Source organism: Camarhynchus parvulus, chromosome 14 (genome assembly GCF_901933205.1).
Source record: "Camarhynchus parvulus chromosome 14, STF_HiC, whole genome shotgun sequence".
Taxonomy (NCBI): Eukaryota; Metazoa; Chordata; class Aves; order Passeriformes; family Thraupidae; genus Camarhynchus; species Camarhynchus parvulus.
Window position 1 is genome coordinate 8,539,576 of NC_044584.1, and position 26,892 is coordinate 8,566,467.

The 26,892-nt window shown below is 45.9% G+C and overlaps 1 protein-coding gene across 2 annotated transcripts in view; it reads right to left on the reverse strand.

Moving 5' to 3' along the window:
* Positions 1-26,892, reverse strand: part of ELFN1 (extracellular leucine rich repeat and fibronectin type III domain containing 1) — a 104,145-nt gene that overhangs the window by 45,889 nt on the left and 31,364 nt on the right. The gene's annotated exons all lie outside the window — the stretch shown is intronic.

The following is a 26,892-nucleotide window of genomic DNA, read 5'->3' on the forward strand; positions in this document are numbered from 1 at the left end:
TGGCTTGATTAATACCAAGCCATCCCAGGGACAGAACAGCTGCTTCAGCCATGGATCAAACACAGAGATACAGGAACCAGAGGTGAAGGGGATGAAGACCACAGGGGGGTCCAAATGAGAGCAGGTGCTCAACAGAGTAACTAAAAGGGGAAAGAAATCCACTTGCCAGTGGATTTGGGACTGTGAGAAATGCTGGAAGGAAACCTGGGACTGAAGTAAAAAGAATGGGACAAATGCCAGACAAGGATGGAAAGAGATGCAGGGAAGAAGGATAGATAGGAAGATGGTACAAAACATCAGTGCAGAGCTCCTGGAGAAGTGAGGAGCCACTGCCACCACCAGCACCAGCCACCCAGCATGCGCAGGCTTTAATAAGTTTAATAATCCTTGTTACACCTGAAGATAGGTCTCATAAATGTATTTTGAAATCTTAAGTGTGACTTTATTGCTCTCAGTGGTCAGTTCCCACACCTTCACTGTTTTTCTGTTACTTTTGGATGCCTGGCTGGCCAGGGCTCTCTCTGCTTCCCACTGCTGTCAGCTCCTGCTCACCTGTGATGCCAAACAACCAGTACAGCAAGAAGAAGTGACACTGAGGGTAACAGTACTCATCTTTGTGATATCCAATGTCTTGTTTTATTACCATCTGCACAGTTACAATAATACCAATATTGGTGACAACCATTTTGTTACTCCTCCTGTTGGTAATATTCAGACATGACCTAAGAGGTGTTTCAGAAAGACAACACAAATCCTGTGCAAGATCCAGGAGAATGGGGCACTTAATTAAATGTCAGAGTGATGGACAGAGCTGGGACAAGCCTGGAACAATATCAGAGAGCTGGACAACCTCTGGCAGGCACAGGGAGATGGATGGATCTGGGACACGGCCCAGACCTCTCCCCCAGCAGACACAGAACCCTCCTACCCCCCACATCTTTAAACACAATATTTCTCCCTCTCTGTCACTGCTTCATTGACTTATGCAGGTGAGGAAATTTCCTGGGGAAAGCTGCTTTCCAAGCCATGTCACTGATCACAGCCTGATCCAATGACATTTTTGATACCTCCAAATTGTGCAAAGAAAATAAAGAGCCCCATTGAAAATGACAGTGTCTTAGAAGTGTGTTTTACCAGCCTATGTGTGAACTCACAGCAGGTAGGGGTTTATTTTGCAAAAGATTTCTTGTCATTTTTCCAAACTAGACATTCATAAGAGAGGCAGGTGGTGGCCAGGGGCTATGGAGAGAGAATGGCAGCCGGAGGGTGTTCCAAAACTCCAAGAATATTAGAGAACAAAAGGAAGCCTGTGACAGATACTGAGCAATCTGTAAGCCATCAGGAAGAGTGCAGAGCATAACAGACTAATCAATCAGGCAGACAAGGGTGAGGTGTCACAGGGAGGCAATAGCTAGTTGGAGGTCAGTTATGAAATATAATCTCTAAATTGGAAGGAGAAGAGCAGTAGCACAGGAACAATGACAAGTGTTTGAATGAAGGTAGGTTGGATTGGTGATTTCCAGGAGAGTGAATGTTGGATGGGAATATTATGGGGGTAAGGAAAAATAAGCTGGTATTTCAGAGACAGGCACATATTCTGTGAAGTGAAAGGCTGAGCTGGCGAGACTTTAAAGTGCTGTTCCATTTCAGAAAATGCTGCTGGAAGACAGACAGTGAGGCTCCCTGGTGCTTGTTCCTCTGGGTTTCCAGACAAACTTTGTCAGGTTAGAAGCAAAACAAAAGAAAGCGATGCTTTTCCTAAGCATAAGTCCTGCAAATAACAGCTGGGATCTGAAAGCCAGGCCAGACCCTTTCTAGCTGGTGCTTTCTCATCAGCATGAGTAATCTCTAATCTAGTTAGCTGAGATGCAGGGAAGTTGCACACTGCCACGCACGAGAAGATGGGGATTCTGCAGGTGAATTTAATTACTCCTTCCACAGAGAAAGTGGGAGTCAATAAGGCACCACTCGCCCTCCATTAGCTAACTGGGCTGGCATCATTTACTAACAGGCAGCATCATTTACTGCTCTCTCTAAGCTAAGAGGGAACAGCCCCGTTATACCCAAATAGAAACTTACTTAACATGAAGTAATTTCTACCAACACTTTTCTGACCTTAACTGCGTGTTACAAAGATGTCACACAGTCCTTCTAAGAACAGTTAGACCCAAGCAATTAGAGCTGAATGAACAACTCCTAAAGAAAAATCGTTTGGTAAACTTCACCTCATTTTATGCTAAGGAAACATTCCCACACAGATTGCAAAGCCCTCACGTTTCTTTCTCAATGGATATAACTTGCTGGTTTTTTCCACTGAGCAAACAGCAACGTAACAGTTCATTGAAAAATCTGCAGTCAAGCACAGGCTGGGTGGATGGGTTCTGCCAGACACGTGGTGCCGTTCCTCCATTCTTCCATCGGGTGAGGGATCAGAGGAGCTCCAAGAAATGTGAATCAGGACTGTTTCCCCTCTTGTTTGAAATTCCTTTTGCCAAATCTGTCAGAGCTGGAGCACATTTACTGGGCTGAGCCATGGATATGGGCAATGTGGGAAGGGAGGCATTTGTGGCATTGTCAAAGCCACTGGAGGGCTATTCACCAAGGACACACTGGAGAACCTGGAGACCTTTAGACGATGACCCTGACTCCCTTAAACCCTTAAACCATCTGCTTAACTCTCCACATCACAGCATCACAGAATAATGAGGTTGGAAGAGACCTCTAAGATCATCGAGTCCAACCTCTGCCCTAACACCTCAACTAGACTCTAGCACCAAGTGCCATGTCCAGTCTTTTTTTAAACACACCCAGAGATGGTGATTCTACCACCTCCCCGGGGAGAGCATTCCAGTACTTTATTATTCTTTTGGTGAAATTTTTTTTCCATGCCCAGTGCTGGCCAGGGCTGTGGAGAAAGGGGCACAGGTGAGCAGCCCAGGAGGTGGAAGCACTGGTGGGGCTGGAGCAAGGCTGGCAGCCGACCTGCTGGTGGCTGAAGAAGCTGAGAACAAAGTGTGCTGTAACACCCAGGGGATAAGGGAGTGTGGAGCAATAACTCAGGCTCTCAAAGCAGAGCATATTAGGAGATCAATGGGACAGACATTAGTCCAAAGGAGCAAACTCCAGAGAGACAGGAGCAATTCTTGTCCTCCTCCTTCTCCCTCGTTGCCAAGGATTTTTTTCCTTCCCATTTAATACCATCCTTATTGTTTTTAAATGAACAGCAAAGCCATGGCTTCCACATGGCATTAGCAATGTGTTTGTGAAAGGGAGAGCGACTGGCTCCTAGCAGGATTTGATAAAAGCCTCTCCAAGTTCTGAGTGATTTACAGCTGGAGAAAACAAACACGGACTGATACAAATGCAGAGAGAGGCACTGACATCCAGGTACACTCAATTACCAATTCATCAGCCCAAGTGAACTTGAAGGGCTTTTCAAACTCTACATGGCTCTAAATTAAAGGAAATATTTAGATGGATAACGTTCTGCAGTGGGGGAGAAGAAGACTAATTTGCTGATCTCCAGCTCAGGAGCCCTGGCCTTTCATGGGCAAAGGGCCACAGGAGAGGGGAGCAGGTGGCAGCTCCCACTCCCCTCATGGGACCAGGGAATGCACCAAACATCAGGATGATGTTCACACACTGTTGCAAAGCTGTCAGCACACAGCTCTCTCTGTCTCCTCACCGTGCCAGTCCCCAAACAGACTTTTTTTTCCCTGTCTCTAAAAACTTTGCTTTTACCTGCCCCGGAGGTAATAATGGAAAAGCTGTGAAAATAACCAATTTTTTGGTTCATTGGTTGAACTAAAAAAAAAAAGAGGAAAAAAAAATCACTGCACAGTGACCCCAAATTGGAATTGTCCAGGGTCTCCACAGAAAAATAGATATAAATACATATATATAAAAGATATAGCTCTATGGTCAAACAATGGTTTAATTCAATCTGAAACTAACTCACAGGGAATGTCATTTTTCCCTCCATCCCCTGCCCAGAAACCCATTTTTTTTCACAAGAAGAGATGATTTACAGCTCCATGCTCCAGCAGCACTGACACAGCCACAATGTTTGATATCCTCCCCTGTTCAATGAAGCTCCTCCATGCTGGGGCACGGGGCCCTTCAGTGCTATTCTGATACAAACTTCTGGCAGCCGGGGGAGGAACAGGAGGAGTCCAGCTGCTGAGAGACTGCAGGGAACTCTTTGTTAGTTGTTCATGCAGAAACTGTTTTGATTTCAGTGTCTAATTGATATCTTGGGGAAATCTTTACACAAGGCAGTGCATCCTCCCCAGAGCCCACCTGTGTGTGCTCAGTTGAGGGGCCCCATGCTGCCAGTGCTGATGGAGCCCCAAGGCTGTGGGGTTGTCCCTGTTCCCCTGCTCCACACCCTCATCCCACAGGTTTGGAGAGCTGAACCAGCGCGAGAGCCCTGGGGCAGTTGGAAGGGTGGGTGCTGAGCTCCAGTGCTGCTCAAATTTTTGGCAGAGAGGAGATTTTGGAGAGTTCTGTGATGTCTGTTCATCAGCAAGGAGAGCTGTGTCAGCCTCCAGCCTCCCTCAGGAGCAGGGACTGCCTGCATCCCTCTGGAAGCTGCCAGCATCGTCCCTCCTCCTGCCAGAAGCAGCATCAAGCCCTGAATTTTCCACTGGATATCAGCCCTCCCCTTTCCTCTGGCCTCCTCCAAAGACAGCAGCAGCCATGGCTCGCACATGCAGCTCCGAGGCTGGCTCTGAACTGTTTAGAAGCACAGCAGGTATTTTAATTATTCACATCAAGCTAACGACTCTCTGAAGCTGTCATAGCTGCATGGGGTGGAGCAGAGCCCTGCCAGCAGCTTCCCATGGCCTGGCCTTGGGGCAAAGCCTGGCTCTGCAGAACAGCCCTGATCCAGTGCTGTCACTGAGGGCAGAGCGGGACACCAGGGTGAGGAGCACCTGGCAGATCTGTCCTGTCCTGTGGGCACTTGCCCACCCAGCCCATTGTCCAGCCTCCTGCCAGGCACCTTGCATCCTCCAGGCCACGGGTATCAGCCAAAGGTTTTTACTATTTTACTATTACTAAATGCTATTACTGCGAGCTGCTGTGCCCCACACTGACAGATCAGCTCTTGTCATATTTTAAGGGTGCTGGAATTACCAAAATGCAAGGAAAAGGAGGGGTACTTATAGAGCACAGCTGGGCTGCTTCAGATGAAGGCACTGGAGGGGATGACACACTTCCTTGCTGCCTTGAGCTGCTCCCAGGGTTTGATGCAAGGAGCTGTTTTGGAAAACAAGCCCTTGCCACCCTGCAGCAATGTCTTTATTTGCTTCTTCCTTCCCAGTACCACCAAAAATATTTGCTGCAATAGCATCACTCTTCTTAGAGACATTAGGAAAAGTTCTTTACCCAGAGGGTGTTTGGGCACTGGAACGGGCTCCCCAGGGAAGTGGTTGAAGCACCAAGCCTAGCAGAGTTCATGGAAAGTTTGGATGACTCTCAGGTGCCTGGTGTGATTCTTGGGGTTGGTTGTCTTGTGCAGGGCCAGGAGCTGGACTCAGTGACCCTTCTGGACCCCTTCCAACTCAGGATATTCTGATTCTGACCCACATGCCTCCTTGGCAGAACAAGCTCAGCTCTCTCAAGGTGAAATATGTGCAGAAAGAAGGTTGATAGCTTGTGTTGAAGGGAGCCAGGCTCACCCCAGGCTCACAGAGGCCTTTCTCAGCTCTAGAGTGCAGGTGAGGAGCAGAAACAGGAACCCCACCTGCAGAAGCATCAGGGCTGTGGATTCCTTCATTTTTACCCCACGGAGTCTCAGTTAAAGGTGAGCTTCCTTTAGGGACCTCAGGATTTCCATCTGAGGTTGATCTGTTTTCTTGGAGGTTCGTCTCAGTTATTTCTCTTATTTCTGGTAATTAAGAGGCTCTTCTTCCCTGCCTTTCCTCACCATCACCTCAAGGTAAATTTGGAGAATTTCCAAGAATATTCAGGACCTGCTTTCCCCCTCTTCAAGATGAGCCAGAGCCTCATCATGGTAACTCTGAGCTCCTGAGTTCTTCTTTAGCAGCAGCACCCTGTGACGGTGTTCACAGGGGTTTTCAGGTGAGGGAAGAGACGAGAATGTTGACTCTATGTTCAGAAGGCTTGATTTATTGTTTTATGATATATATTACATTAAAACTATACTAAAAAGAATAGAAGAAAAAGTTTTATCTCAGAAGGCTAGCTCAGCTAAGAATAGAAAGGAATGAATAATAAAGGTTTGTGTCTCGGACAGAGAGTCCAAGCTAACTGGCCTGGGATTGGCCATTAATTATAAACATCCAACATGGGCCAATCACAGATGCACCTGTTGCATTCCACAGCAGCAGATAACTACTATTTACATTTTGTTCCTGAAGCCTCTCAGCTTCTCAGGAAGAAAAAACCCCAAGAAAAAGATTTTCATAAAAAGATGTCTGCGACAACTCCCCGTGGGCAAACCCTGAGAGCAGAGAGGCCCCCACAAAAGCACATCCCCTGGTTGAAGAGCCAGGCTCTTCAAGCCTCCTGGACCACCAGAGCCAGCCCCTCTCTTTTTAACCTGCATGTTTTTCAACGCTAATTCCCACCACATGCCCAATTCGAAGCTCTAATAATGAACAACTGCTTTCTTCCTTTCCTTCTGATTTCATATTCATGAGTCAGGCTTTCCTGGCACTAAACGTAAATGCTAAACGGAAATCGCTGCACAGTGACACGTCTGTGTAGCTTCACTGTCCATTTATTTGCCTTTTCAAAGAGCTGCTGTGTTAAGCAAACATCTCTGCCTGGATCCTATCTGGAGGAGTTTGTCTGGTACGGCGTGGTGCCTGCCGGGCTGGGGAAGCGCCGCGCTGTGACGGTGTCTCGCAGCTCTGCTTTTGCTCCAGGGAACTTCTTGTACTGTAAGTTTGAGCTCGGTGAATATCTCAACCTTTTCTGGAATATTTTGCTCGAATCTTGGCAGGATGTGTTCAGCTCTGACGCAGCAGGGATGAAGCAGGGAACTCCCTGAGAGAAACATCGGCTTGGGCTCCACCGAGGGCTCCTGCAGGCAGCAGTGGGCAGGTGTCTTGGCAGGGAGGGCAAAGAGGCACCTGCAACATCACTGGGCAAATTATTTCTTCTGGCAACTAGAAAATTCACATACACGTGCAAACAACAGAAAACAAAACAAAACCAATAAACAAACAAATCAAAACAAACAAACAAAAGAACCGCAAACATTTCAGGCTTCATCCAAGCTTCCATCTTCCAAAAGAGAGAGACAAAAGACATCTTGAAAAAAGGAAAGTTTTCCATTAACCATATTGGTCGAAATGTTTTCCAAGTATTTTCCTTGAAGACTGCACTTCCATGTTGAATTGAACTTTTAAAAGAGCAAGGGAAAAAAGTAATCTAAAAGTGAAAGTCAAAGGAATTAAATCTTCATGTATTTCAAGGCGAGCTGAAATGTTCTTCTCTGCAGAGATGCCAAAGCTGTGTATTTTCCAAACCTTTTAACCTGTCTGGAGTGGAAGCTTTAGGATCACAGCTTGGCACCCTGAAGTCTCCTCTCCATCAGTTCACCCTGCCCTTGGAGTAACACATCTGCCCTCCTCTTCTAGGGAATCCTTTGTCCCCTTGGAGACATCATCACCCTCATCATCCTCAGCTATCTGCCCTGCAATCAATGGCAACAGGAACCACAGTCCTGGGGGCAAGGACAACCAGGCAGGGCTGGAGCTGGGCTGTGCTGGCCCCTGCTCCCTGGTCTCTCCATGGGAGCACCAGCTGAAGGTGGCTTTGCTCTAAGTGCTGGGCTGGAAAGGGGAGCAGCCAATATCTCAGAACCCTGGATTGATCTACCAGCTTTGCTCGTGCACTGGTCACCCCTATGGGGCACGGCAGGCAGTGAGGAATGGCAGAGGTCAACGGGGAACTGGCAGCTCCAGCTCTTTGGTTGTCCAGTGCTGGAGGCTTTCCCTCCTCTCAGCTGCCTCCGCTGTGTTTTCCTTCTCCAGGGCTCTGTGGATGCTCCTTATGATCTTGGTGCTTTGTTGCCTTCTGCAGTCATCCATTGCCTTTCCCTGTCTGCCTTTCCCCAAATACTTTAACAAATGAGCTCATGGGAAGGCAAGAGAGAAGATGAGAGAGGAATTTCAGACCATGAGAAATGAACTCACAAATAAGAGTGTCTGCAAGCACCATCTGAAGAGCTGTGCTCCTGCTCATGGAGAACATCATGTGTTCAATCAAAGTAATCAATGGGGACCACATTTTGAATATTATCTACATGCAACAGACTCCTTGGGAGGAAATTATGCAGCAATATTTAATGGTGGCAATGGTTCAGCAAGAAATAGAAAGAAACATTCCTCAAAACACCATCAACTTCACATGGATAACTCCCAGATGGGACTGAGGGTAAAAAACCCTTTCATTAAAAAGCTATTCAGTTGTGGTAAAACTGCCATATGTGGCTCACTGAGATTCTGATTGTCAGTGACTTCAGCTAGAAAGCTGCTGTGAAATCAGAAAACTACTTCCCATTTGAACAGGGGGGTGGAAATCAGTCCTTAGGGACCTGAAAGCACAGCTCGATCTCACGCAGCTGAAGGTGTCTTACAGCTGGATGTCTAGGTTAAGGTAATTGTCTAGACTTCTTTTATCATCAGTGAACAGAGAGACGTGCACCAACCCCCAGAGAGTGATTCATTCTTCCTGTCTTAAACATCTATTTTTGGATGGGATGAATTACACACAGGAGGTGTTCAACTTTCTCCACTGACTGTGGAGTCTGGATGATGAACTTGGCCTAGACACTTCACCTTCCTAGTGCTGAAACAGGGCGTGCTCCACCAAAGACAACTCAAGTTGTGCCAATAATGGTGGTAGGTTGGGAGCACTTGGCCAACACCTGCAGTGAACAGACACAAGAGAAGCAGCTCCCTCAGCAGACAGGAGATGGAGGAGTGGAAATCATCATAAGCATACCCTGGAGTGATCTCAGTATTTAAAAAAGACCTGGGGGCATGCTGGTGCCTGATTATCTCATCTAGTTCTTTTATGTCATGCACAAGGTACAGATTACATCCAATTGCTTTTTAAGTGTGACCTGAAAGGTGTAATTTTGCAGTCCTAGGAGGAAAGCTGGGACTGGTCTCTCAGCTACGTGCAGTCTTCTTAAAAGACCAAGCCTTTTACTGAGCTTGGGTTTTCCTGAGATTAGCAATTCCAAACTTTTACAAACCACCAATTTATTTCTGAGACACCACCTGCATCCTTCTACCCATCTTCCCAGTCTTGCAATTTTAAGGGTTTCCTTACAACCTTGAGAGCTATTTTGCAGACAGAAGGTTTCATGTCTCCGTTTTGCCATAATCCAGAGTCAGTGCTAATAATTCACACTAAATAATAATAATGTGCTCTAAGAGGCTTCTTGCTATAAGTCTTCCATAAATAAATGAGATTATTACCTTCCATGACTTCAGTGGGAGCCAGTTTTAGTCCTCTCAGAAGACCAAATTCTTAGTGCCAGCTCAGGTTTTAGATGTTAGAGCCATTGCAGCCACCTCTTAGAGCCATCCTGCCAAAACCTCTCCAGATTCCACTCCTGCTATGTAACATGGGACAGGTTATCTGTGCAAAACCCAGAAGTCAGGATTCAGGAACTCTACAGGAAAACCAGATATTGCCATTTCAAAGATCAACATGAGAAAATCAAATCAAATAGAAGTCACCTTCCTCTGGTGACTTCTCCTCCTAAATAGCAGGAGAAGTCACCAGAGGAAGGCCAGGCTGCCATCCATATACAGGAAATGTTCGCAACTGGTTCTGAGCGAGGCACACAAATTGCAAAAGGTACCTCAGGACCCTTCTCCAAAGCCAACAAATGTGGAGGAAGAGTGGGGATAAAATTAATGAAGAGTTGTGAGTGCTAATTCACCAGGAGAGAGATTTGTGCTCTTTCCTGGGGCGTGCTGCTGCCAGGAACAGGATGCAGCTGATGACAAAAAGCCCATGGCTGGAAGCCAAAGGGCTCCTCGGGGGCCAGGGAAATGCCTTGGAGACTTCAGCTCTCTACACCAATTGGCTTACACCTGTCAAAAAACATTCCCAGTATTTTTTCTTGACTCATCTGGAAAGTCAAGATGGATCATCCATATTTAACAGGCTATTCGCAGTGCTCATGGGAGCGTGTTCAAGACAAGGCAGAGCAAGACCTTCAGTTCACGGTGTGATACCAAAAGTAACCCAGACGTGTGAAGGGAGCATCCATCTGTCTATCCAGAAACATGGAACACACAGGATTCTTAGAGCCCAAGTGATATAAATTACCCTCCTGTGAATTGAACAGGTTCACTTAACAATATGACAATCCAGCAGGACAGATACCAATGCTTGGTTTCTGCTTTTCGACTTGTTTTCTCTTTTCCTTCCTGCTTCAAACACTGAGTTTCCTGGGATGACTTTCTACATCTCTGCCTCAATTTTCCTCTATTTAAAAAGAGATTAATGTGACAGGGAAGTGTTGGAGATCTCTTAAGGAAAGCCACCGCATGAGAGATTTTTCTATTTTAAATTGTGAAAATTGCTAGCCAAATGCTACTTCTTAAATACAGCTGGTGAATATATAAGGAAAATTGATTTTCTCAAACAACTACATCATTTAAGTGAAAAGTCAATAATCATCTTCCATAGCATTTAAATGAGCAAAAACACTCAAATAGTGATATCTTCTGGGTTCAGATTGTTCACTGGAAAGAAGGGAACACACAGTATTAGACTCAACACTATGTTGACAGAGAACACAAATGTCAGTTTGACCATCTTAGAAAAGACATTTTACAAGATATGAAATTAAATGACTCAGGATTACTCAGGATGACATCTTGCATTAAGCAGTGAAAACTCTTATTTCAGGACAGTTTTTGGGACTGATAACAATGTAAAGAAAATGCATTTGTGAAAAAGCTGATTTCCTTGATAAAGAAACACAGGAACAACAAGCTCCAAAGATGAACACTGTAACCCAAAAGCAGGACAGAATGCTTAAGAGTCTTAACACAAATCTCAACACATAATCAAGGGAAAAAGCAAAATCACAAATAAAAGTGGCCAAAGGAGACTTCCATGAAAGGGGCAGCAAGATAAAAGGGTTTGCTTTGCTTTATTACAAGGGAGTTTATAAAAAGTACAAAAATATGGAAATTTTTCAGAACAAATGCAAAATTATTTTAATAAGAAGATGTAGCTCAGTTTGGAAAAAGGCAAAAACAAAAAAGCCCAACATTGCAGTATCATACCAATGGTCAAAGGGTTAATAACCATGTAATTTCTGGCAAAGGAATTAAATGCGACCAGCAGGCTCTACAGCCAGGCAGCCCTGGTCAGGTGTTAGTTCACCTTCCCAGCAGAAAGCTGCATTTCAACAAAGCTGAAATTTCTCATGACATGAATTAGTTCTGGCAAAATCATATTTTAAAAGAATTAGAATTAGAATTTGATAAATCAAACACTTCACTTGCAAGGCTTCAGGGGAATTTTCCATTTCTATTTTTATTGCATAACAAATCTTTATAGGTTCATATCAAAATGACATTAAAATTAACTTGAAGTATATTTTAATAATAACTTAATATTCTATTCAGAATGCAACCTAGTGTCAAAATCTTGCATTCTTCTGCGAGGTACAAATTTTTCTATTATCTCATTGCTAAATTTTCAGCCTTTCCAGGTATTTATTCCAGAACCTGTACTGTAACATAAGAAAAAGGCAGACTCTTGAAACCCTTAGGTATATTGTTGTTATTCTAATGTGAAACAAAAGGAAATCTATTAGCAAACATACCTGCAGCCCACAGCATCAGACCAAAATGAGCATCAGGACTGAGTCTGCTAAACAGTGCAGTGAACTGCATTCACTCAGCTTAGGTGAAGAAATAGGAATTTAAAAATACTTTTGGGTACAGGAACAGCACCTGACTTTGTAGAGTGGCCATTCTTTGTGAATCTTCCTCTTTTTCGCCTCAGTTTGGTTTATATTTAGAAATGCTATAAATATCACCTGTTTAATCAAACGGAAAAAATATTTTGATAGATCATTCACTCATTTATTCTCCCCAAAAGAAAGGCTGCCGATAAGACTGTCTGTTTTCACTGCATCTGTTCACTTGGCAGGAAAAAATAATTTCAATGGAAACATTGCAAAAACCTACCCTTTCTACCCAGATGCTCTATTTCCATATTTCTGATGCCATCCTGCCTGCAACCACTTCTTTAGATTTACATGAATTAACTAGTGTAGGACAGACACCAGACTACAAAGTGTTCACAAAGTAACGATGGCTTTTGATGATGACTTTGGAAGTTCAATGGAAAAGCTGTAATCTCTTGTCCATGTACAAAAATAAACATTATGGGATGGGTTTAATACACCTGAAAGTTTCATCCCATACGGTGTTTTTGCATAAGTTTCAGAATGAAACTGCAAAGTAGAACAAAGTACACAGGTTCCAGCTAGGCAGCATTTGAATGAACTCCCTCCTCCACCATTTCCCCTCTTTCTTAGGGTTACTTCTGCAGCTAGCCAAGATTTTTTGGCACTTAAAAAAAATGCAACCATAGCTATACAGGCCTTTATGAATAATAAAACTTACTGTGTTTTATTAAGTTTTACTTTAAAAACTTGATTTTTTAAATTTATTTTTTTATTTTTTATTAAGTTTTAAAAATCAACCTCACAACCCTTTTTAGAGAAAACCAATATTAATCTCCAAGTCAAAGTACAGACCAGAAGAAGAACAGATATTTGGGAGGTAAATTAGGAATAATATGGATCCTCCACCTCTTTAGGTCTTTCCACAACCAAGCTGAAGGAATCTACCAACAAGAAAAACCTGCAGTGTAAATCTGCAGCCCTGTTCTGCTTCATCAGAGTAAATTGTACTGATTCAAAGTTTGTACAAGGCACAGAGCAGGGGGAAATTAACCGTTTTGATCTCAGGGAATTGGCAAAAAATGCAACAAAATGCAATTTTCCACAATTATGATCCTTCTATTTTCTCCTAAAGCACAGTGCTAGGAACACAGCCTTGAAGATTACACAAAGCACTTCGGATTTGTAAGATAATAATGATTATATGGTGCAGCCAGGGAGTAGGATTTTACCTATTATTACCAAGCTTAAAAGAGAGGTTCTAACTCTGCAGAAGTTTGATGGTAAATTCACATTCTTCTGGAGCAAAGTGGTAGGCAGAAGAGCAAAAAAAAAAACATATTTGTCACAGTTTCTAGCCTGTTTTATAGCATCCAGTTCCAACTGCTGTCAAAATTTTTATAGACGTCAAGGAACAGAGAGTAAAAGCCAAAAAAAATCAGAAAAACAATGAGAATTAACTACAGTGAGAGGGTTCTTTTTGCCAATACCCCTTATCATGCAACAGTGCACTAACAGTCATATTGTACTAAACCATGTGACCAGGAGAATTCTGCAGCCATTGGACAAAAACTCTTGGTAAAATCCTTGCAAGGTCTGAATTAAAAAATAAGCCATCAAGATAAAAGCGATTGCTTACCAAATGGCCAGGCAAAAACTGATTGATATAACATGATCAAGTAGCTATTGCATGTAATTTTATGGCAAGTCTGTATAAAACTTAATATAGCCCCTATTGTGCCTCTTGCAGATTATGTTCTTGATGTAACTGGCTTGTGAGTAGTGCTGGAGAAACTGCAGTGGGGAAAGGCATTTCCAACATGTAATTTGGTTTTGTCCTAAAATACAGACATATTGTCAGGAAATAGTAACTGTTACCAAAAATACTGCTGGAATGAAAAATACTGTGTTTTTTCCAGTGGAAATAATCTTAGGAGAGGAAAATACCAAAATAGCCCACACTAAAACACGAAGTCCCTGCAAGAAGAACGTGCTCTGATTCAGCAAAACAGGTAAGAATGGTTTCATGCCAAGGGAGTTCTGCCCAGTGGAAATCATTTGTGTATGACAATTTTGTTTATGTCCCCTTGAAGTCAGCTGGAAGCACAATGCTCCACTAAACTGGGTGGTAGTGGGGAACCTTCCTCTTCCCATTGCAGTTTGGAGCTATGGCTTCAAGTATTGGGAAAACAAAGACCTGAGAACTTCATTCATCTGGGGGGAAAAACCCAAAGTGAAGAGCTGTAAAGCTCTGCAATGCCTTTTCCCTGCATCATTCACAGCAAGAGAGGAGCAGAGGAACAGATCATTTAAGAGGGATCTGCTCACTTGCAGATGTTGATAACCCATGGGATGTTTTGGGGTTTTGCCTTTTCCTGGTGCCAGCAGAGGCAACCAGAATCTCTGTGGACCCTCCTAGATGTGGAAAGCTGAAGTGTAAGGAGAGAATTTAAGGATAAATTCTACTCCAGCTCATGGTCATGTGTAGCCTTGGCACAGTTTGGAGGTCCCACACTTTCAGATCTGAACTTTCACGATGGCCTCAGTGAGGTGTGAGCCCCTCTCCTGCCTCAAGGCTGCAGCTTGTGACCCTTCCCCAGACAAAAGCAAAACTGCTCTCACTTCCCATCTTGAAAGACAGGTCCTTAAATATTTACCTCAGAATCTGGATTTTCACTTTTGGCTCTTTGATCTTTTCTTTTTGTTAACTTTTCCCCCTCTTTAGTCATTCTGGAGTATTTAGTCTCATCCCACAGCTCCTGCGTGGATGCCTTAAGAATAAAATAACAACAAGGGGTGGGATTTTCCAAAGCACTCAGCATCGGCCTGACTTTATTCTCTTTGAAGTCAGCAGGAGTTTTATTACCAACTTCAATGGGAGCAGTTAAGCCAGTGCTACACATTGTGAACGTGCATATTCATGAAGCCAGTAGGATTTGCTAATGGAGCATGGATTCAAACGGCTGATAAAATTTTAGTGAAAAAGATACTTGGGGAAAAAAAAAACCAACAACCAAGTAGTTCCATGAGCATCATAACTATGAATTCCTGCTTTCTTTGAGCATGATTGACTTGGGCACTGAGAAGGGGCATGGGCTGATTGAAGTCCTTCCTCTGGGTGGGGTGCTGAGATTTGTGCTCTCTCCCAAATGGATTCACCAGCATCAAATAAAGGCTCAGCACAACATGGCAGCTTTTTCCTCTGTAGAAGTAGGGCATCTCTCTTCTACCTCTGCCTGTCTGCTCAAACCTTGAGGGAACTTGCTATTTTTGAGACTGCTACCCTCTATCAAATTCGGCTGGAGTTGGATAATGCACTTAAAAGTTGTGAGGCATATACACCCAGGTATAAACACACTCCATGTGAGCATGAAATCCACGTTTTTGCAGGATCTGCAGGAAGGCAGATGTTAAGACTGCTCAGAATCAAGTTTTGAGGCAATGGAAAAGATGGGTTCAGAGCAGCTGAACAGCAAACAGCCTCAGATGGATGAACCACAGCCCTCTGAGAATCTCAGCTATGGAGAAGGTGTAAGAAAAGGGCAATCCTTGAGGAAAGAAGAAGACAACAATATAGTCCTTCAGAGGAATTTAAAAAATGGTTGCTGAGATAAGTACATTCCAGATAAGAACCTGACATATATATAAATGTGACAAATTGCTCAAAGTACTCAAAATGTCAAAAAAAAAAATACAGGACTTGAAAGGGTGCCGGCTTTTTCAGCAATAGAGGCATTGCACTTCTGGAAATCCAGAGCATTTCCATTCTGGAAAGCCAAAGCATCTTTGGCTGCACAAAGAAAATGAAAGGAAGCAGCAACACTGACTGGTCCCTTTGGCATCTGGGCTAAAGCAACCCAAGAGGAAGACAGAGAGAGTTGGATTCAGTCCCCAAACTCCTTTCATATGGCAATCCAGACTCCCAGGAACAAAGGCTGGCAATGGACCTTCCCTGCCAAGAGCAGCCCATTGCCAGCCCAGGTGCTCACAGGCACTCTCACTGCCTTTGGCACCAGGGATGTCCAAAGAACAGGATCAATTCTCTCTCCACCCCACAATTTCCACACCGCTGACAACTCAGAAAACAATTCAAGAGGGAATTCAAAGGATCTGTTGAAATTTCAATGAGGAAATCTGAGTGAGTGAGCATATGTAAATAGAAAGAATGAGTAGCACATAATTACATCAAATTGTTACTTAGCAAGGGAAGTAAATAACTCAAAATATGCAGAGCAAAAAATGGCAATGAATTAGAACTAATTACTTAAGGCTAATTAAAATAAGAATGGCTTGAATTGAAATATGTTAATAGCATTGAACCTGCCTTCTACCAGGGAATTTCAATAAAAGTGATAATGTCACTTCAACCTTCACCTGACAGGGGGAGGAGGAAAGTTGGGATTTGGAGCTCATGGCTGCTTGGGGTACTGACCACAGCAATGCATTGTTTATGATGGAATGGACTGGATTTTTCTGGCAGGTGCAGGTCTCCTGGTCATAGGTAGAAAGAGGTTTTCTTGGATAATGGATGTGGAGAAAATACTGTGATGTGACGGGCAGAAGTTAGATCCCTTGAAGACAAATACATCCTGAGGTACCTCTCTATGCTGGGAAATGCTGCAGTTAAAGAGAGAAAAAGAGAAAGGCATGGAGATAATGAGATCACAAAGAAGGAAAGAGAAAGAGGGAGCAAGAGAGACTGAGGGACTGAGGAATGAAATAGATAGGGAAAGCTTAGAGCCATGACAAATCATCACCAGCTTCAATTACACGAGCCTGCTGGGCTATGAAATCTGCCAAAGGTCACTGGATTCCTGTCTTTGCAACTAAAAACCAAGTGGCTTTGCTGGTTCCACCCCATGGCACCACTGTCTGGTGGGAGTGCCCAGGGACCGGCAGCCTTGCTGATGGGCACTAACAAGCTGGTCCAGAGAGCACAGACAGCCCCAGTCAGGAGATGAACGTGTCAGAGCCATGCACCAGCTCCCAGCACTCTGCCAGCACGCCAGAGTGCTCCTGTGCCAGCAACTCAGGGCCTGCCAGAGAGCAGGGGGAAACCTGGAGCAGCAGCAAAGCCTGGTTCAGCATCTCTTGCCATGCCACAGAGCCCAGCTTGTGCTCCACCACCACCCTGGGCAGGCTGGTGTCCCAACACACCCTCAGCCACAGCCACGGAGCCCAGCAGACCTGGATCCCTGCTGGCTTCAGCATCTACACATGGAGAGATCCTGATCTTTTGCCACAAGCAGAGAGTGCCCTGGCTCTGCACCACACCCTGGGGCTCACCCCTTGGTGCTGAGCTGGGCACAAAGCTCTCCCTGCTCCTCCAGGAGCCAAGCTCTTAGTTGTGTTTACTGCCTCATTCCTTCCAGTCCCTCTGGTTTGCACTGGAAAACCTCTTACCCCTCTCAGAGCCCTGGGATTCCCATAAAAACCACGAGCTACTCATCCCAGCACTCTGCATGAACAGGGGTCACAGAGAGGATGGAGGGTGGGATATGGCAGCAATGCAGCCTTTCCACTTTCGCTCCATCCCCTGCGCTGGCTTTTGAGCCAGCTGAAGGAAAAGCTGGTGCCAGGCTTGCTGCCAGCTGATGAATCCAACTGGATTCATCTTGGATCTGTGCATCTGAGAAAGCTCCAAAGCCAGAGCACTGCTGGGCTCTGCACAGCAGGTTTGGGATGCTGTGAAGTATCAGAGAGGTGCTGCAGCTCCAGAGCACTGCCCTGTCCATGACAGCATTCCCAGTATGGAGCAGCTGCTGAGGCTGGACTCAAAGCCAGTCAGGAGCAACAGTACAGGCTGGCTGGAGCAATGGTGACAAGCCTTGGATGGATTGCCTGAGCTGCAGGCTGTGACCTACTGATGACCACCTCCTCAGAGCTCCATTTGTCCTGAATGCCAGCCAGGATGGGTGACAGTGGGACACACCCTTAGAAAATGTCACTCTACTGACTGCCAGGGCTCTACCTTGAGCATGTTGGTGGCTGTAATGTTATTCTATCTCTCCAGTCTCCTTCAGAAGAAAAACATTGCTTAGAAAACCAGAGTTCAGACTTGCTGCTGCTCCTGTGCAAGGAGGAGCTGTGGCAGGCCAGGAGCAGGTTCCTGTGAGCCTGCTGCCAAAATCCTGACACCGCTGTCACTGCCCTGCCTGACCCTCTGCCTGCCAGGGAGGGAAGCCCTGGCTCTGGTGAGGATGCTGCCTCGGCAGACACAAGCTGAAAGACATTTCCTCTTTGTTTCTGTGCTGGTGTAATGAATCCTGCCTCCCACTCAGATCTGCTAAGTAAGAGGAGTTACTGTGAGTAATCCCCACTCCGACGTCTTCAGCTGTAATCGCAGAGAAATCACATTAGCTTTTTTTTTTCTAGGACAAGGAGAAATTCATCAAATTGCAATCCAGGGAGAGCACACACAAGAGAGAGAGAAAGCCAGCAACACACACATACCCTGCATAAAAATCCCAAAGTTGACATTTACATTTCAAACACTTATAACAGCTAAACAAATAACAGTAATTATACTATTTGCATACTTTGTTAAATAATTGTTTGTAAGGTAAAAGCAGCCTGTGTGTGTCTGTGTGTCTGTGTGTGTGTGTGCAAGGAGCAGATGCCTGAAACCCCAGGAAGCAGAACAGCTGCTGCCTCCCTTCCCAGGTGACCTGTTTGCTTTACAAAATGGTGACAAGTGGCCCAAAGCACTGACCAGGGGGGTTGGATGTGCTGCTATTTGGGGCACAGAGGCACGGGGCAGGAGGCCCTTGGGTGAGCAGGACAAGGACCATGAGCTGTAATGCTGCTGCTCAGCACCCACATCACCCTCCTGGGCACAGGGACGAGCTGAGTGCTCCAGACATAAGCACCAGCACTTGAGGAGGTGAGGCTCCAAAGCTCTGAGCACAAATTGAGGATTGCAGAAACACTGCCAAGACGGAGGGCTGTGGGAGAAAGAAGGTGAAGGCACAGAAGCTGGACAGAGGGAGGCTCTCCACCTTGCAGCAGGAGATGCTCAACACCCCTCTGACGAGGGTGCCTGACTCAGAGCCCACAAACCATCTCCTGGCTGGTGATTTCCCTTTGCTCCTGCAAAAGCATCACAGCTTTCATCCCTTTCTGCTCAGCTCCTCGGGCAGACAGCTAATTGAAGGGTTTTCCTTTCATTTCTAGTACAGAAAATCCAGTAAATGCCTTTTAGTCTGCACAGTTTCCCCATGATTGGCTCTATCTGCTCACCACTCCTATCCTGTTTATTTTTTTTTAATAGACTTGAATGATGCAAACTGGTGGAGAGCGGAGAAGCCTTCTGCCTCTCCTCACATGGTCAGAAAAGGTGGAGCAGAGCCAGAGCCACTGCATCTTTTCACACCTGGATGGAACCAGGTCAGGCAGCTAATGCATTTCTCAGGCTCAGTGGCTACTTGTTGGAGACACACAAATGCTGCTGGGCTGCTGGAATGCTGGAGGCTGGGAGAAAAAAAAAACCCAGCAAGAGACATATGTGTCAGAAGGCTGAGAGGGATGTGGTGCCAGGAAAGAGAAAAGTGATGCACACACAGAGAGCTCAGCTCTGTGCAGCAGGAAGAGATGCAGATTGGATAAAAGGCTGCATGGCTTTGAAACTGCCCCTCACAGCATCAGTAAAGAGGGTTTTTTAAAGAGGGTTCATTAAGCATAAGGGTGAGTGCTCTTTCACCCTGTTCATGGGTGAAATCCCAGCTCCAGAGGTTGAAACTGTCCCTTAGTCTGGGAGCAAAGCCCTGCTCACTCTGACCCCCCCACCCAGACACTCTGTCCCCCCAAGCACCAGCAGGAGAGTCACAGTCCCAAGGAGGAGCCCAGCATCCGCTGGCTCTGATCTGTGCAGCTCAGATTTTTCAGTGTACAACTAAGGGCATCCCATGGGGCTGGGGAAGAGAAATGCTCCAAAATAACCATTCTCCCCTCAGAACATTTTCACTGGAAACGTTTATATTTACCCTTCAGATAAAAAAAAAAAAACTTTTTCCTGATTTTTTTTCTTTAAGTTGAAAGAACATTTTCCAGTTCAACTCTTGTTCTTTCAAGTAGAAATGTTCGGTTTTCTTTAATGACTCCTTTTCCCCCCACTACTCTGCTTTTTACTTAGAGTTTTAAAAAAAAGGAGATGAGGAAAGGAAAACTAACAAAACCAGAATGAAATTTTTTACATGAGTTTCAAATAACTTGAAAAGAAAATTTTTTAAGCTTTATAAGTGATTTTGAAGGATGCAAGAGCTTTCAGCAAACTTTTTTATGTAGGTCAAAAAAACTTCTTCCCAGGATTAAAAAAAAAACCCTAAACAAAAGCCCTTAATGTGGGTGAAACAATGTGCACCAGCTCTCTATAAAAGCTTTGCCACAACTGCCTGTGCAAAAAAAATCACAGAATTATAAAATCACAGAAGAGTTTGGGTTAGAAGGGACCTTTAAAAGTCACCAAGTCCAAACCCCCTGTTGTGGCCAGGGACACCTTCTACCATCCCAGGTTGCTCAATGCCCCATCCAACCTGGCTTTGAGCACTTCCAACAATGGGGCAGCCACAGTTTCTCTGAGCAACCTCAGTGTTTCACCACCCTCATTCTAAAAACTTCCCTTTATCTAATCCAAATTGACCCTCCTTTAATTTAAAACCATCACCCCTTGTTCTGACCCTGCTAAAATGTTTGTTTGTTGTGCCACCACGTGTCAGCCTGGGCAGAGCAAGGAGCCTTGGGAAGCATCCTTGGTTTGGGACAAAATGGTAAAAAATCAGAGAGAAAAGAAGTGTGATTCCTGCCTCCCTTTAAATAATAATTACAAAAAAGAGCTTATGGAACCGGACACATTTTCCTTCAAAAGATATTTAACACTTCATTTTGCTCCATCCTTTTCTGAATACTTCTTAGAAAACACAAAGGCTTTAAACAAAAGGTCATTAAGAGATAAAGAATTGAAGCTCTTCTTGCAAGAATGAAAGGAGAAGGCATCTTGACATTTTTAGCGGGTTTATTTTCCCCCCCTCTTTTCCAAACTGAAAAGTAATCAACATTGATTCGATTTCACACACGTAAGCCTGTTTTGTGGAAGTGGCATTTGCTGACAGAGAGCTGTTTGGACAAGAAAATTCCAGGCAGAGGAGCACACAATATGCTGCACACCATTAGGGCACACAGGCTGCAAGGACACTGGGCTCCCAGGGTTCATAATAAATCCTCTCCTTTTTCTGGGTCAAGAAACTCGTAGCTGTCTGGAGGTTATGCTAACACGCCAGGGTTTGGGGACTGATGTCGAGATCTGAGGAATTCCTGTTGCCTGGAATAGAAACAAATGAAATTGTTCCAAGGCACCATTTATTCCCAGGTGCCTGCAAGCTGTCATTTCTGGGGAAGATGAACAATTTGAGAAGATCTAATGTCTTCAGAAATAATTCAGGAAGACAGGATTCATTCAGGTGCCCAGGTCAGTAATGAATGGGACTCGTGTGAGTCAGAGGAGGACAGGGGGCACCTGAGCAGCCTCGGCTCTCCAAAAGCAGGTGAGGCTGTGCAGCCATGCAGGGGGCACTGACAAAGGCTCTGATGCCTTGAGGGGCTGAACCTGGAACAGAGAATAGACGGAGCTAAAGAATAAAGCAGGGATTTATTAAAAGGCCTCAATGGATCCACCTTGGGCAGTAAAGGAGCCCAGCAAAGCCTACACCCAAGATGGACCCAAAAGAGTCGTAAAATGGACAACTGGTTATGGGGTCTCTCACTTTTATAAGTTTTGGTCCATTTGCATATTGGGGTTAATTGTCCGGTTACCGCTTTGGGTTATGAAGTCCCATCCTCCTTGTTTGCTCCCCTCAGTTCTTCATTGTTTATTCTTTTGGTCCTGAAGTTTGTAGCAGTTGTCCTTGGTCTCAAGCTGGAAAATGATTTTTTATTCTAACTACCCTGTGAAGAGAGCTTACTAACACTTAATATGAAGCTCAGAGCTACACACCTAGGCAGCACAGAACCTGACAAACATGAAAGTTAAAGCTTAAAGCATCAGCCTCAGGTGCTGCAGAAATGGGTGGGAGCAGAGAGGCCCAAGGGCTGCAGCAGCCCCGGCAGGTACAGGCCAACAGCAGGAGGCTGCTCTGCCGCCACATTAAGGACCAGCACAGTCTTGAGCCTTGTGCTACTCCAGCAGCACAGTTCCCCTCAGTAAATGCCTGTTTTATCCCACCTCTCAGTCAGTTCTAGTCAGGAATTCTAGACAGGGATTCTCTGACTGGGAACAAACAAGCAATGCTATGAACAAACAAGCAATGCTATGAACAGTGGGGTATTGCCCTTAGGTATTTGACAAAGAGCTGTGAGACACCCTGAATGTGCCACAGCCTCTACCTGCAATGAGGGGTCAGAGGTGGCATGAAGAAGGAGCAGCATGGAGAAAATCACAGGATCATTAAGGCTGGAAAAGACCACCATGACCACTAGGCCCTATCACAGAGAACCACCCACTTCCCCACAAGACACACCAAGCCTGGGTACCAGAACCAGTCCTGCTTCCCTGCATCCTGCCCTGGCTGGCATTCACTTTCCTGCTGGCATCCCACTGCTTTGGAATGCTCTGGGTCCCCGTATCTATGTCAGGGAGCAGAGAAAATGGCAAGGGAAAAGCAAACAAAGTGAATGAGGAAAGCATAACAAACCCAGCAGAAAAGTCTTCCCACGCCACTCTGTGCTTTCAAGTAAATGAGGCTAATTAACTAATTGCCTAAATTATTAGGGCTATTTTTACCCTTGTATGAGGGCTTGGCGTTATTGCCAATTTCTTAAGACTCGGCGCTGAACTCTCAACTTATCAGGGAGTTAATGAAGCAAAGCCCCTGGAGAGGGGACCCTCAGGGCACAGCAGCTGCCAGGCCAGGGCTGGGCTGGGGCTCAGGTGGGCACCTCTGCAGCTGGGAGGGAGCATCTGCAGCAAAACCACCCCCTGGGTGCTGCTGTTTGACACAGAAGTTCAGAGCTGTTTGCTAAAATCTCCCCTGCCCCCAGTAAAGGATTCCTCTCCATCAGCTTCCCACTGCAGGCAGGATGAGAGAGGCTGATTTGGAGAAAGATTTCACACCTGGGTGAGAGGAGGGGAAGGCTGATGGCTGCATGCCAGCCCTGCCTCCATGGAAGCCCATCTGGGCAGACCCAGAGTTGTGATCTTGGACAACTGGACCACCCTCCACTAAAGGAAAGGGCTGATCCACCTGCTGTAGGTGGACTGACCACACTCCCTGCCCCAAACACGCAGGAACCCACCGTGGCAGGAGCTCCCTCCCTGTGCTTTGAGAAAATGCTGTTTCCTTGGGGTTTGTAAGAAATCTAGATGTTTTCTCCTCTTCAGCTAAATGCCAGCGTCTGAGCTCCCTGGTGGCAATCTCAGTTAACTCCATTACAATCCCCCAGTCATTCTGGCTGAAGAGCTGGTCCCCTCAGGAGCCAGAAGACTGATAGCTCTCCTTCTCTGTAACAAATCTCACCTATCAGCTCTAATGAGGTGACATTTCAAGCCTGCCTCTTCGCTCAGCACAAAGTACACAACAGTTTGGGGTGCCAAGTCTCTTGCAGGCACGAAGGTGACAGTCTGCTGGCCTTTGGATGCCGGAGGGAGCTCTCCTGTGAGTTATCTCCAAGATTATCTTCAATGCTGGACCAGCTTGGTGGGGCTGAGCCCTGGGGACCTCCAAGGATGGAGACCCCAGGGCCTTTTCTGGCCATCTGTTGTGGAGCTGTGCCACACTCTCAGTGCACATCTCCTTCCAAGGACCCAGCCTGAGCCTCCCTCTGCCCCCTGTGAGGCTGCCTGCTGCTCTTGGCAAGGGTTTGGCTCTGCCACCTCTGCCCAAGCAGCTGTAGCTATTTCATGCTGCCTTTCCAACCTGGATCCTGCTGTCTGGCAGGGTGAGGAGTCTCTGGATGCCCTGGAATGTTGGTCTGACAGTGCTGGTGAAGGGAACCAGCAGCTCACATCAAACCAGATCAAGAAAGCCACAGACTTCTTGGGTCAGCTCCCCCCAGGCACTTGTGCCTCCCAACAGGGCTCCTGGGCCCCTCTCAGCTCTTTGGGTGAGGGTCAGTGACATGAGGAATGAGGCCCAGATGGCAGCCACTGCTCTGCTCAGCAATGCAAGAAGAGCATCTCACAGCTCTGTTATCAAGGAAAATGTGACCCACCACATTTTTTTTGTGTCTGTCTTTCTACCTGCAGGCCCTCTCCCCAAACTCTGGTCACCTTGCTTGCTGAAAACCCCATTTTGGTTGGAGCTAGCCAGCTTTTGCTATTCAAAAATACCATGTTTGACTAGTCCAGAGTGGAACCTCTGTCAGATCAGGTTCTTTTATCTTAGAAAAGATGAATAATACTTTCTCCTGTCTTGTCAGGGAAGCACAGAGAGCCATTGTTCCAAGGTTTTGTAAATATAAAACAGAGATTATGGTCCCTGGGGTGACTTGGCAGGAAACTTCACCATTTTCAAGGACCTTCCTGCATGTGAAATGGAAAGAGCAGTGCTGCCCTGTAGTTCTCTGTTTGCAATGTACTTAGAAATTCTTGAATATCTGGCACAAGGCATGCTGTATTATCTCCTACCTCATCTCCTGTGTATAAAGCTGGCAGCCTGGTCAGGGGAATTATTCCAGATTTGTGCTGTCCAGAAAACAGCCTGACAAGAAGATTTGCAAGTCACATCTCCCTGCTCAGCACCATCTCCTGCCCCGTTGCTCAGGAACCCACCAGAGATGATGGAATTTGGGCTCCCCAGCCTGGGAGAGGGTTGGCAGTCCCAAAGCAGGAGCTGGCAGCTCTCACTGCCTGCTGCCAGCTCCAAGGGCTGCTCACTGCCTGTTCCCATCACTCTCAGTGCTCCCACCAAGGAACCATCACCTCAGCCACCACTGCAGAGAAACCAAATGCTGCCCTTTCACACTCAGGGACCAGCAGGGAAACTGGGTGACACTGGGGAGCCCAGGAGAGGTCAGTCCTGCTGCAATATTTACAATTCAGGAGAATACCCTGGTTCCTTCATTACCCCACGTGACAGTGGAGATGCAGAGGATGTCAGGACACAGATATTTCCCTACTGCCCTAGGGCAGGTCCTGCTGGGGCCCTGGGGCAAACGGAATAAAAGCCTGGTTTCAATTTACCAAGCGAGATTTGCACATTTGCAAGCCAGATTAAATTTCCCAGGTTTGCCTTCTGCATGTTTTATCCACTAACACATTTGCATAGATTTAAACACAATACAAAGCTGCAGACGCCATCAAAAGAGGCTGGAGGGGAAAAGGGCAGGAGAAGCTTGTCCTTTGTCTTTGGGTTTATGGAAGATTCTGTTCCTAGAGGTCAGACAAGGGGCATTGCCAGGCTGGAGCTGTGCCAGCCCCTCACCTGAGCAAGCTCTGCTTGGAGATACAGCAGGAGCCAGGGGAGACCTCAGCAGGTGGGTTCAGGGCAGGGGTTGGCACTGGTGGTGCTGGGACAGAGCATTCAGCAACCCCAACCCATGCCAGCAGCACCTGAGAGAGCAGGATGTCAGCTCAGAGTTTGCTACATGGCATCTCTCCAGAAAGTGGAAAAATCCCCTGGATAATGCCAAGGTTCCATGGGAATGCCCCACTGGTGCATTCCCCAGGAGGTCTCTGCACAGGTACAGGTAAAGCACAGTTTAAGCACACACTGGACAAAGAACAGCACCATGTTAGATGATTAAATCCCCCATGTACCTGCAGGAAGTGGAGAATAGATCCTGCTTACCAGAGCTGGGAAACATATTCACCTGTTGCAGGAATTAATCCTTTTTTTTAAACTAACAGAGAGTGGCAGAGCTGTGCACACAGAAATCCTGTCTGAAATGAATCCCTGATAAAGAGGAAGCCAAGTTGAAAGGTGAGTTTTACTACCTGCCAAGGCTTTGGGTTTTTAAAGGGTCTCTTGTGGAATTACTGTATTAGCAAGCTATTACAGGTATAGATATCAAAATGCTATGCACAGCAAGAAAAATCATGAAAGTTTTGAGATGGGAAGGAAACACACAGAAAAAATGAGGCAGAAGAGGAGAAAAGGGGGAGAGAGGAGAGCAGTGATGTGCAGAGGGGAGGCAGGCTGGTAAATGATGGAGGAGATAGTGGAAAGGGGTTGAAGAAGAAAGCAATGAACAGTAGAGTTGGAAGAATAGAGAAAGATAAAAAGAGGAGGAGAAAGGAAAAAAGAGATAAATGAGGGCAAAGACCAACTCATCATTTTGCAATTCCACCCCGGTGGAGAGGAAAATTGATGTCTGGAGCTTTTTTATGGCCAACCTCCTGGGCATGGGACAAAAGACAAGTTATTACCCAACCCCAGGTCAGGTCTGTAGCCTGCCAGCTGCCTAGACACATTCAGAGAGCCCAGGAGAGCTGTAAATCAAGGGGGCCAAGGAGCTCAAGAGAGGCTGGGACCAGGCACAGCAGTGAGCAATACAGCCACAGGAGAGGAGAGAGCCCAGGAGCAGACAAGGAGTGCCCAGATCAGAGGGCTCTGCTCATCTCTCCTTCACGCCATTCCTAAGGACAGCACTCCCCCAGAGAAGCAAGTCCCCCTGCATTTCCTCCTGATTTCTCTTCCTATTGATTTCCAAGCCCTGAATACCATTTATTTTTGCTTGCTTGATTCACTCATTCATTGAATAAAGGCTTCATCACTATTATTATTATTATCCCCGTCATTGGGCTCCTCATCACACATTATATTATTTGCATTGCAGAGCTGGAAGATTTCAGGTTGAGGCAGGAAATTTGTGTGAGTTGTTATTACTGCAATCAGATGAAGTGAGAATTGGATCGGCGGATGCTGCCAGAGCACAGCTCTCCCAGCAGGACACCCAGGCTCTGCCCAATCAGGGAAAGCTGCTCACTCAATCTGCAGGTCCCACCAGCAATTTTGGACTTGCCTTTGGTGTCCCACCTC